We start from the raw sequence: 11,078 nt of genomic DNA, 5'->3' as shown, positions 1-11,078 counted from the left end.
TCTGTGATGTCGCCTACAAAACAAGTTGCAAAAGAAGTTGAAAGTAAGTTTAACTTTTCCAAGGAAACGTGTGCAAACGCCCGCACGCCTGTTCGACAAAAATCTTTATTTTGATAATAGCTGCCACGCCCACTTCATATAATAGAGCACGAAAATTTAGTTCCTTACCTTTTTGGGTCTTTTTTAGAATGATAACGGTGATGAATATAACAGATTCGGCCACGACCGAATATAATTTTCTTACCCGTCACTCAAGTTTTATGTCTCCTATTCATGTAATACGATGGTGATGATCAGAAAGATGACGTGAAAGAGAAGGAGCCAATGGAAGTGATGGCCGCAGTTATCGTACACGAGTAAAAGTGAGTAGCTCTTTGATTTCCCAACTAGCGTTGCTTCGTATTCGTGTAAAGAGAACTCTAGCGAAAGAAGGTGCACCATTGCATTTGCAATTAAAATTAATTTTCATCAATTTGTAATTGCCTTAATTAATACGCAATTCATCATAGTTTTGAATAGGATGCAATAAATATATTACTTAATTAATCTTTATATTAATTAACTTAACAAAATATAAGAGACTGTTTGTTACAAGCAAACTATTTTCATAAGAAAAAGTTTATTATGTCAAAGCATATATATATATATATATATACATACAACCATAATAGGTATAAACATAAATATCTGGATTCAGAATTTCATTTGGAATTTATTTCTTGTTAAATGTGTACCGACTGTTATCTGTCTGTAATTGTAACGGTATTTATAATCACAAAATGCATTTGACAATTTCCGTTTTTACTTTTGTTTTTGTGTGTGTGTTTGTTTGTGTGTGTGTGTGTGTGTGTGTGCATAAAAACACACAACGATAGTTTTAAGTTTCCCAGTGATTTCCGTAAACGGAAACGAAGACCATCAGCCAGCCAGGTACATAATAGAAAAACACTGATGCTCTTGTACATCATTTAACTTTATACGCTACTGCAGTGAATATAGTTTGTCTGTTATTTATTATACACGTTAATGACATCTTTCTTTTCTTCTCTACGTTCATGTTTCTAATGTTGTTGATAATCTAACCTACGGGTATGTATATTCTTTGCCGATATAAAAAATATTGAGCCCTCTAATTGATCGCCATTTATATATTGATTTAATCCATATTTTATTATTATATTATATTTTTTTGTATTATTAGGCTTAATACTTTTTCGATTAATTACTAAAATTTTTATTTTTTCTCTTCGTTATACGATATTTGTTATTGTTGTCCTTGTTTATCTTTATGTGGTTTCAAATGCATCTGTTTCCTCGCTTCATGGATGAAGAAGATGTTCGTTGGCGTTGTTGTTAGATGTGTGAGTGTGAGTGTGCTGTCAATTTCAATATCCTAGCAATGCTAGTCAAACATATTTTTTTTTCAAATACTCATATATATATATATATATATATATATTCACTGCAGAAGTTGCAGGTTTTAATTAGTACAACTATTAGACGATTTACCACAGAAACAAATTCTAAACCATAGAAAACAACTGTGATATCTATTTATAAACAGTTGCACATAAATACAGGTAAGTAGAAGTATACGTGAATGTGCATACCTAGGAAAACGCTACGATTTATGAGTATATATGGATATACCTATATATATATATATATATATACATTTATATACGCAGTTGACATATGCTACTAAAGCTATTAACTTGTGCTAGTGTTCCGTTTCATATGTCGTCTTTATATGCATGCAGTTGTCGTATACATACATGTACGTACACACAGACACACATACACATATACACACGCTATGTGGAACTAACAATAAATTGCCCGGTTAGTTACTTCAAGTACTACAGCACTAACGGTATGCCAGTAAAAATGGAAAAAGTTCATTACAACATCCAGACCACAATCAGTGCGTGCTAAGCTTGATATCTACACGTTTGTATGTGTGATATTGCTTTTTTTTTAATTTTGTTTTGTTTTTTATTTCTTTTTCTTCTTCTTCTGTTAATTCCCAGCCTGAACGCAATCATCTCTCTTCCCTTGTATAACGCAATTCAATCCGATAACAGATTGTTTGATGCGGTCTCATCAAAACTCCACAATGACTGCAGTATGCTGTAGATTTTTTAAAACATGATTGATTTACATACATACAGACACACACATGCACACGCATATACACACTTGCAGAGATTTTTATCATTAGCAATGATATGTTGTGTTAAGCTGTTATCTGTCCATTGAAATGAAGATTTAAAGTATAAATTTTTTTCTTACTTTTGTTTAATTTCCCGCTACGAACGAAATCCACCTCTATTAAGGTAAGCTTCAGAGACCAAACGAAGTAGAAAAAATATGAAATAAATATTTTATTACTCTCTAATTAATATTTTTTGTACTAAAACTTGCTTCCAAAGATACAGAGTTTTATTCCCTAATGAGCAAATGTAAAGTAAAGAACAAAGAGAAATAAAAGTGAATAATTCCATCCAAGATGGATTCTAATCAGAGGATCAAATTCTAATCTTCATAGTGGAATTTTTTAATTGGTGAATATGAAAAGCTACTCAGCTTGACAACTTGGCTTATACATAAGTTGATCTACTTACTCAATATCCTAAATAATATTTTATTTTATTTCATTATAATGTAGTTATAAGGGTCGTTTTAAATATCATGAGGAAATTTTCTGAAAATCTGAAAAGTTTTTATTTTATTACAAAACTCCTGCATTATTTCTAGAAAGAATTCATGCGTAAAAAATATAATATTATAACATGATATATTTGTCGTGTATGACATGACACACAATCTAATAAACTTCAAATGCATAGTTATTCAAATTTGGCAGTATTAATAACCGTCCACAAATTAACAGCTGAGCTGATATTTATTTTGTCAAAATGTCTCTCTGTTAATTCAGTTGATCACTTTATTCGTTCGAGTCAGTTGTAAATTTTTGTGAACTGTTTAACTGCCACTAAAATTGAATTTAGCAAGATTTTCGAATAAGAATTTTACATAAAATGTATTAAAAAATCAGTAAATATTATAGAAATTATAGAAGAGAAGTTGATAAATAGTATAACATAGAAATTAAAGTAAAATAAAACCGCAGATCCCACTTATATATCACATGTGCAATTATTTGTGTTTAAAAGAAAGAAGAAGCATGAAAAATGCAAAGAGTACGTTTTACAAAGAAGAAGCATGAAAAAAGCAAAGAGTACATTTTAGTATACTAAGAGTTCATTTTTCGAAAGCAGACAAGAGGTAAAGAGAATAGTTTTCATCGTATGATCTCCATCGTCATTTAATAAACAAATGATGTATTTTTTGCAAGAAACAAACTGTTAGTAATAAAAATTAATACATGCAAGTGCAAGCAAGCAAATAATAAACTCATAATGTGTAATAACTATACGATATAAAAAATGTATAGACGGAGTTAAGTGTTAAGAAAGGAATTTTTTCTCTTTAATGAAATAACTGGTGTACACTCATTAGGACTAGAATTACTATCTATATAGTAAAATAGTTTGCATTGAATTTAGGAGCAATTTTTGATCATTTCGATCTACTTCTTACTGTTAAGCTTCGTATTCATTAAAATATTTGCAAAACGTTATTAGGTAATTGCTGCAGGTAAGTCAGTTCATAAACGAAAGATCTCAAGTGTTTGACATATAGTTTCCTTAAGCGCAAACTTTGCATTGTGCCCTTTGTGCGTTAAGATTGCACAGCGTTATTATTTTTCACGAATCGATAGTTACGTTGACATTTAATTCGTCAAAAATTCAACTATTAATCTAGTTAATGAGTTTTATTCGTTCGGGTCGGTCGCGACGGTCGTAAATTTTTGTGTTTTATTTAGTTACCGGTTAAATGTAATTTAATAAGATTTCCGACAAAACAAATTATTAAAAAAAAATTGTGAATATTATAGAAACTAAAAAGAAATAATCAATAATTAAATTGAATTAAAATCGCGGGCATCGCTATATATAATGTAATCTAATAGTCGTTGTTGTTTCATGGTTTGTGTTTAAAAGAAAGAAAAAGCATAAAAAAAATAAAGAGCAATTTCTGCTATACTAAGAGTTAATCGTCGTGTTCAGGGAGAACAGCACACAAAATATGATGGAAGTTAGTGAAAAGAGTGTGAGAGAAAGAAAGAGTAATTTTTATCATATGATCTCCGTTGTCGTGTAATATAATATATACGAATATTGTATTTGTGTTGCAAATAAATGAAAGAATAATTTTCCGTAACAGAAACTCACACCATAAGCAATAATGTGTACAACAACAATGCTTGTTTATAAGAAATATGAAGAAAGGTAAGTTTTGCTAAAAGGTTTTTTCTCTTATAAAGAGTATTCCTTTAGAAACTTTAATGCAATGCCATAAGAATTACGATATGTTTAGTTTGAATTGCATTTAGAATTCGTTGGGATGAAAACTTTCAATTTAATTTAATTTTCATGAATCAATCAAATAATTTATGTACATGTAAACTTTATTGGATATTTATTAGCCTTTTTTTCATTTTTTAATACACGTGTATAATTGTTAGTTATATACTGGAATTATTTCGTAAATGAAAGTGCAATTGAATTATGTTTTTATGTTTTTTCGAGTTATTTGGAACTTCTTTAAGAGTGTAATTTTTGCAGTCTGTTGATGTTTCTGACCCTATTTGCTTGTTAGCCTTGCTTTGCAGTTGGGATTCAAATGTTTGAAGGATTATGCTGAATTTTTCAAATATAGCAAATGAACGCGAGACTTGCTCTTTTTGGAGTCTTATTAGACCGAAAAATTGTTATTATTGTATTTATTACTAGGAACAATGGATGCTCTTACAGTTGAAGAATGACTGTTATTACTTGTTTTAATAAAAAAATTTCAATTAGGATGTTTTTGGTTTCGAGTAGGACTATCAATTCATCTTTCCTGTTGCTTGCTGCTGAATCGTTTACGATTGCAACAAATTAGATAATAAGTTGAAACTTTGAATATATACTTTTTAGTTAATATTTCTTAGTTAGAATTTGTGAAGTAACGTGACCGGGCTATAATACAGAAAAGATGAACATTTGGAGCATAAACACGTAAGCGTTAGAAGAAGGTTTCAAATGTCTTTTTGACTTGCCTACAATTCTAAAAGTGTGGGTTTGAAATGGCGGCCATTAAAAACTTGCCAGGAAACTCCAACCATTTTAATTGTCTTGCACTGAAGTTGCTGACTTGCATGGAATTTCTTGGACATTTTGTTGAATACTTCCTAGAAAAGTAATAATGCTTTCATTGTATTCATTAGCCTGGTCTAGGGGTAGACCAAAGACTTTAGCTGGGCTAATACTGCGCCATCTGCCCTAAAGTAGTTACGTGTCTAAAATCGACGTGTTACGGCCCAAGGACGAACACTATTAAGACTGGTTCGGATCGGAACACTTGAGACATTATATTGAGAAGCCGTTATATAGGAAAAACAATTACAATCTTTGGCTGAGTACTAGTAATTCGTAATTCTAAATTGTCGTGAAAAATTTGGATCAGACAAGGTTACTGTTCGGAGCTAAATTTGAATCACGTGGATATCTTGTAATATGATGATATCTTTGATGAAACGTATGCCTTTACCAGAAAAAATGCACACCTTTAGTATTGGTGTGGGATATTTAACAGTCGGCCGTAATTATAATGTTAATGTGTTACTATAGCGAATGTGTTACCATAACCGATATATGCTTCAGCTTTGCTGAATTACTCCCATTTTTAATTACAAGCAATACATATCAAAAGCGATAGATAATTAAGTAATTCAAATATATGTTTTATTGTGAGCTTCTCCACTTAACATGCAACTAATTTTTGGTTTATATAGCTTAGGGAATACATGTATGAAATCTGTAATCAAAACAATATAAAATTTGGGCAGTTATTATATTTGTGCTCTCTAGTATGCTTATTACAAATCACACTAACATCCCTCATAACATTTCTTAGAATAATTCGTGATAAGTAGATAATATCTATGCATACACACAGAGCTTGATTCTAGTTCATACTAAAGATAATTTTTATGTTTATTTATCTACAAAGTCTTATAATGCTATGAAAAAACAAATCATGATATTTTTTTATGATGTCGTAAAACATTTAATAAGCCCACAAAACATTCACACAAATTGCCCATCCATACTCTGTGCAAACGCTCTAAACAATCTAAACTTAAACGTTCTTATGCCGTTTTTTCTTCTTTTTTGGGCATACATACATCTTTAAAATCGAATCAGCATATGTTGCATGAATACAGGCAAAGTAGGTGGATGAAAAAACTCCTATATACATATATACAATTATGCTCCCTTAAATGGATGATGGCATTTGGGTGCCAATAAAATATTCATAAAGACTTCCTTTACACTTGGATATAATTTCCTTTTAAAGAAGCAGCGTAGAATCAACATAATTTACCATAACGTATATCTTTATTATATCATATGGGTAATGGCAAATCATGGTGCTTATATTTCTTATATATGTAAATCAATATTCCATCCAAGTATACGAGTGGGTAAATATTATTAAGAAAATTTTGGCAGAATTCTTGCTTTATTATGTATCCATAAAATATATTAAAATATATCATGCGATACGCTGGAATCTATTTATTTTACGAACGATTTCGAAATCACTTACTCTGCATGTGCCGGAGTGGAGTTGCAAATGAAGTATGCAGATAGGTTGTGGGTTTTTGCATACCAAAGACATAGGCAAGATCGAAAGCCAACCGAGGAAACCAGTTTCCTTGCGATCCTTGTAGACAACGATTTAATTTTTTTACAAATGATTTTACTTTATTTGTTTTTTTGAATGCTTTCTGATCGAAACTTGACTAAATTGGGAACACAGCGTTTCATCTTGCCTTGCAATGATTACCCTTTTACAATTAGGCTTGCTTTCAAACTTGGCAAACACAGCGGGAAGATCGATTAACGGTGGGTCATACTTTTTTCAAAGATAATTAGAGTTGCCAAGTCTAACAGGGATCCTCCTACTTAAGTTTAATAGAGAATGTTCTGTTTTAATTAACAGGTAGGAATGGATGTAACCTGAATTTTGTCTTGTACGCAAATAAAGACAAACCAGTTGTCGAAACGTTTTCGTACACTTTTGCAAGAACCGCAGCGCAGCTCTGGAAGTGATTATGCCATCGATAGAAACAACTGGTAAATGGAAAGATTTGAATCTGATGCGTAGAAAACTTGACAATTTCTTTGTTTGAAAAAATACTCGTATCGTGCGTGATAGGTTGTTGGTGTTACGCCAGATGTCCGAGCTATCAAAAAAACCCAACTTCAGACATACATGTTAACCCCACGTGATGTTAGGGCCATCTCTGAGCAAATTCCGGTTTCATGTTTACCTATTCAGTATATCTAATTAGTTAACTGGGAATGACCTTAAACTAAAAGGGGGGGAAGACTTACGGTCCTCGCAAAATATGCTTTAATTTCGCGTATGTCGTGAATACTTTTTTGAAACGCGCCCTATCTACGTCACTTCATATGGGTCAATTCTAATGTTTTTTAAGCTCGGCATATGCTAGCGGAAAAAGAAGGAGTGTAACAGTATTCTTCAATCAATCCCTGCTATAGATAAATCGCTGATACAGTGGAAAAAGGAATAATAAGCTTTCAACAAATAATCAAACATTTAGTTCGCGTTGGAATATTTACATAGCACAAGATGCACGAGATGACGAGGTCGTAGAGGGCTGCCTTAATCTGCGGCCGAGAACTAAAAGCAGCCAAGACGGACAAACGAAAAGGTTGATGAAGAATATATAGAATATGGAGTCCATGGTACATATTTCTGGATATTGGAAATATTGGATGAAACGAAATTTCTGTGAGGGGCGATTAAGGAATGATTGTGTTCTTCTGTGCATTCTCCAGTAGAGCACGACTTCAACTTACTAGTATGGTGTGCCCGAAGTCCTTTGCCCGCCACCTACTTTCCTTCTTAATAATTTTCCAAGATTAGGAGAAAAAATGAAAGTCAAGTCTGTCAAATTCAGTTTGAATTTTTCGTAAGAAGACTTGCCAGATTGGACAATATAATTTCTCTTATTCTTACGATCTCTGCATCTGCGAAAAGTTATTAAGATCTTTCATTGAAATTTCAATAGTTTGACTTATAAGGATTGTTTGACAAGTGAATATAGATGTAAGGAACTCATTCCCGAAGTATACAAAACTTGAAAAGTTCGATTTTAAAGACCGAAAAGAAGATTGAAAAGCGATTGATTGCATGACTTCGATTGGACAAATTTTAATAATTGTGACCTATTAATTCGTATTAACTCTTAGCGATAAATTGAATTTCTAACGAAGCTAATATTCATTTGAACTCATCCATTGAAGCAAGCATATGTGCATTGAATATTCTATGCGGTTTACTATTTAATGCCAATGTCAATAAAGATATTTGGAAAACTCAATTTAAATATACCGCATCATGCCCTCTTTCTCTCCGTGAATGCGTATTGTTTTATAGAAAAAAGATAAACAAAAAAAAAAAAAAAAAAATTTAAATAACGAATTCATTATAAAAAAGTATTCGTTCTGCTTCTATCATTTCCTAACAATTTCGTTATTGATCTGTTTAATCTAGTGCAACAAATCCTTTCGCCGCAATTTATATATATATATATATATATATACGTACATTGCCACATCACAAATTGGTGGCTTTGGAGTGTACGCCTGCATGCGGTCAATTGACGTCCAGCGCAAACACGATGCACATTTAACTTATAGAAAAACTATATCCAGACAGACTGTGATTACGATTTCAATTTACTGACTGAAAGTATGTTTGAAATATTTACTACAAAAATGCAACCGTAACAACTAAGGAGAAAAAAAATATATATTTTTATATGTGTAGGTCTTTTAAAGCGAATACCGGACACTGGACAATTACGATACGTTAATCATTTTGCTTTCATTAAAGGCGTTAGATGTTATGGAGCGCAAGCTAAACTTGAAAATAATATCGCCAAAAGATACGCAAGGGTCTTGAAAATATAGATTTCGGAAAAAAAAAACTCTTGCGGCATTATTACGGACTGCCGGTTTCCGTTCATTGTAACATTAAATAAAGTAAATCATTGTTGCGTAATTTAGTTTCTGCGTGATGCGAATACCCAAGTACTGATCAATTCAAATATCCAGTTTCATAATCGTCTCCAATCCTAGGTAGTTTGCATTAACGACTTAATCGCTAATGTTTCTACTTGTTGTTAGGTTTTTTTTGTCGTTTTCTAAATCTAGGACACGTTCTAATTACAAGAAAAAAAAAAAACGCGGCATAGCGTCTATTATGAATATGTAATGACACTACCTTCTTCATGACGTGATTAACAGGTTGATCGGTTTATAATCGGTCCGCTTTCTTAATCGAAGATCAAAATCAGTTTCTGCATGTATCAGTTTGTTGGAATTTTTTCCCCAAAAAAATAACGTTAAAAAATTCAATAGAGGTTAACACCTAGACTTAAACTGTAAGCTCTGTATATATATGCAGGACTATACAATCCTAAAGTATATGCAACTAGAGGACATTTTTCACGTGGACGCCTTCGGTAAAGTTTCATCGAATTGAGGATTTCATAAATACAATCGAGCGCAACAACAATAAGTAGGTCGACCAACTCGGCTCGGTTTCTATTTACATTGTGTTTATCGTCTAGAACCAAGATTATAACATATAGTATGGAAGTGATATGAGAACTGAAGAGCCTATGATACATTAATATTGTCCCGAGCTTTCGTTGATCAGTTTATGCAAATTTTCACATCTCCTTGCAAGGCCGTAGCAACTCGTCTCATTCTTCGAAAATCTCTTTAATGATGATGAAAATGAAAAGCAAAAGGAAAACGTTTTGTTACAATTCTTCTGGTCAAGCCAGTTGAGGTACTTTTCTCAAAAGCGAAGTACCTTCCCTGTCTAGTAGAAATGTGAAATTTGTTCTTAAAGAGCAGGCGGGGTCAATTTGAGGGTTTACAGTCGCAAAGTTAGTTGAAATTCGGCCGCAAATAGTCCTTGATCGATGAAGAGTGCGATGGGATTGGAAAATCAAAGCGATCTATTCAGAGACATGCCCACAAACAGCAACGAATCATAGTAAAGTTTTTGCGCTAAATAATCGACGGTTTTTCGAATCAATCAACAGGTGTTTCAACGAAATTGTTAAAGCAAATAAACCCAATTCTATTTGATAGATTGCACTTATCGATGCGCTTGATAGCATTGAACTGAAAAAATATTATAAAATATCTTATGTCATTCAAAATTGAAAATAATGTCGCATATGCGATGTCAAATAAATCATATGCGAATCCTCTTATCGATCAGGTATATGCATATATATATATATATATGTATTGAAAAGGACTATAGAAACAGAGCTTAACTAATGTAAATCTCAATTATTCATTGGCCGTTTTAAAGGTTAATTAAGAAAGACAGAGAAAGAAGACATGAATTTGTACGACAACAACAATTCTTTTTTTTTATTTTATAAAAACCATTGCAACAACATACGTGTCGTTGCATACATTCTCATGCATTATATACATATATATACATATATGTATAGTTACCGCGATAACAGTGAACTGTGAAATAAGTTGTTAATTAAGTGCAAAAAAGGGCAACGAATTGGAAAAACCAAATAATTCATTTTGATTTGATGCCAAATTTTTGAAAGGTTAAATGAAAAAAGAAAAAAAAAAAAAAAGAAACAACAACAACAACAAAAAAGGAAAAATTGCTTTATATGTATCGCATATGTAAAATTCAATAACGGGTTTGTATAACAAATGGCGAGAACCGTATCGATGGATGAGATGTTGTGTAGTGTAACGGGCTTCAAGTGTAATAAAAGGTCATTCCATACTTTGAATCTTCGATTGCATATTGATTTGTTCATGCAATTCTCTCATATATATATATATATATATATATATATATAGATCGCTTTACGTATA

This window comes from Glossina fuscipes, unplaced genomic scaffold (genome assembly GCF_014805625.2).
Source record: "Glossina fuscipes isolate IAEA_lab_2018 unplaced genomic scaffold, Yale_Gfus_2 85, whole genome shotgun sequence".
Taxonomy (NCBI): Eukaryota; Metazoa; Arthropoda; class Insecta; order Diptera; family Glossinidae; genus Glossina; species Glossina fuscipes.
Note: the sequence above shows the minus strand (reverse complement) of the source record.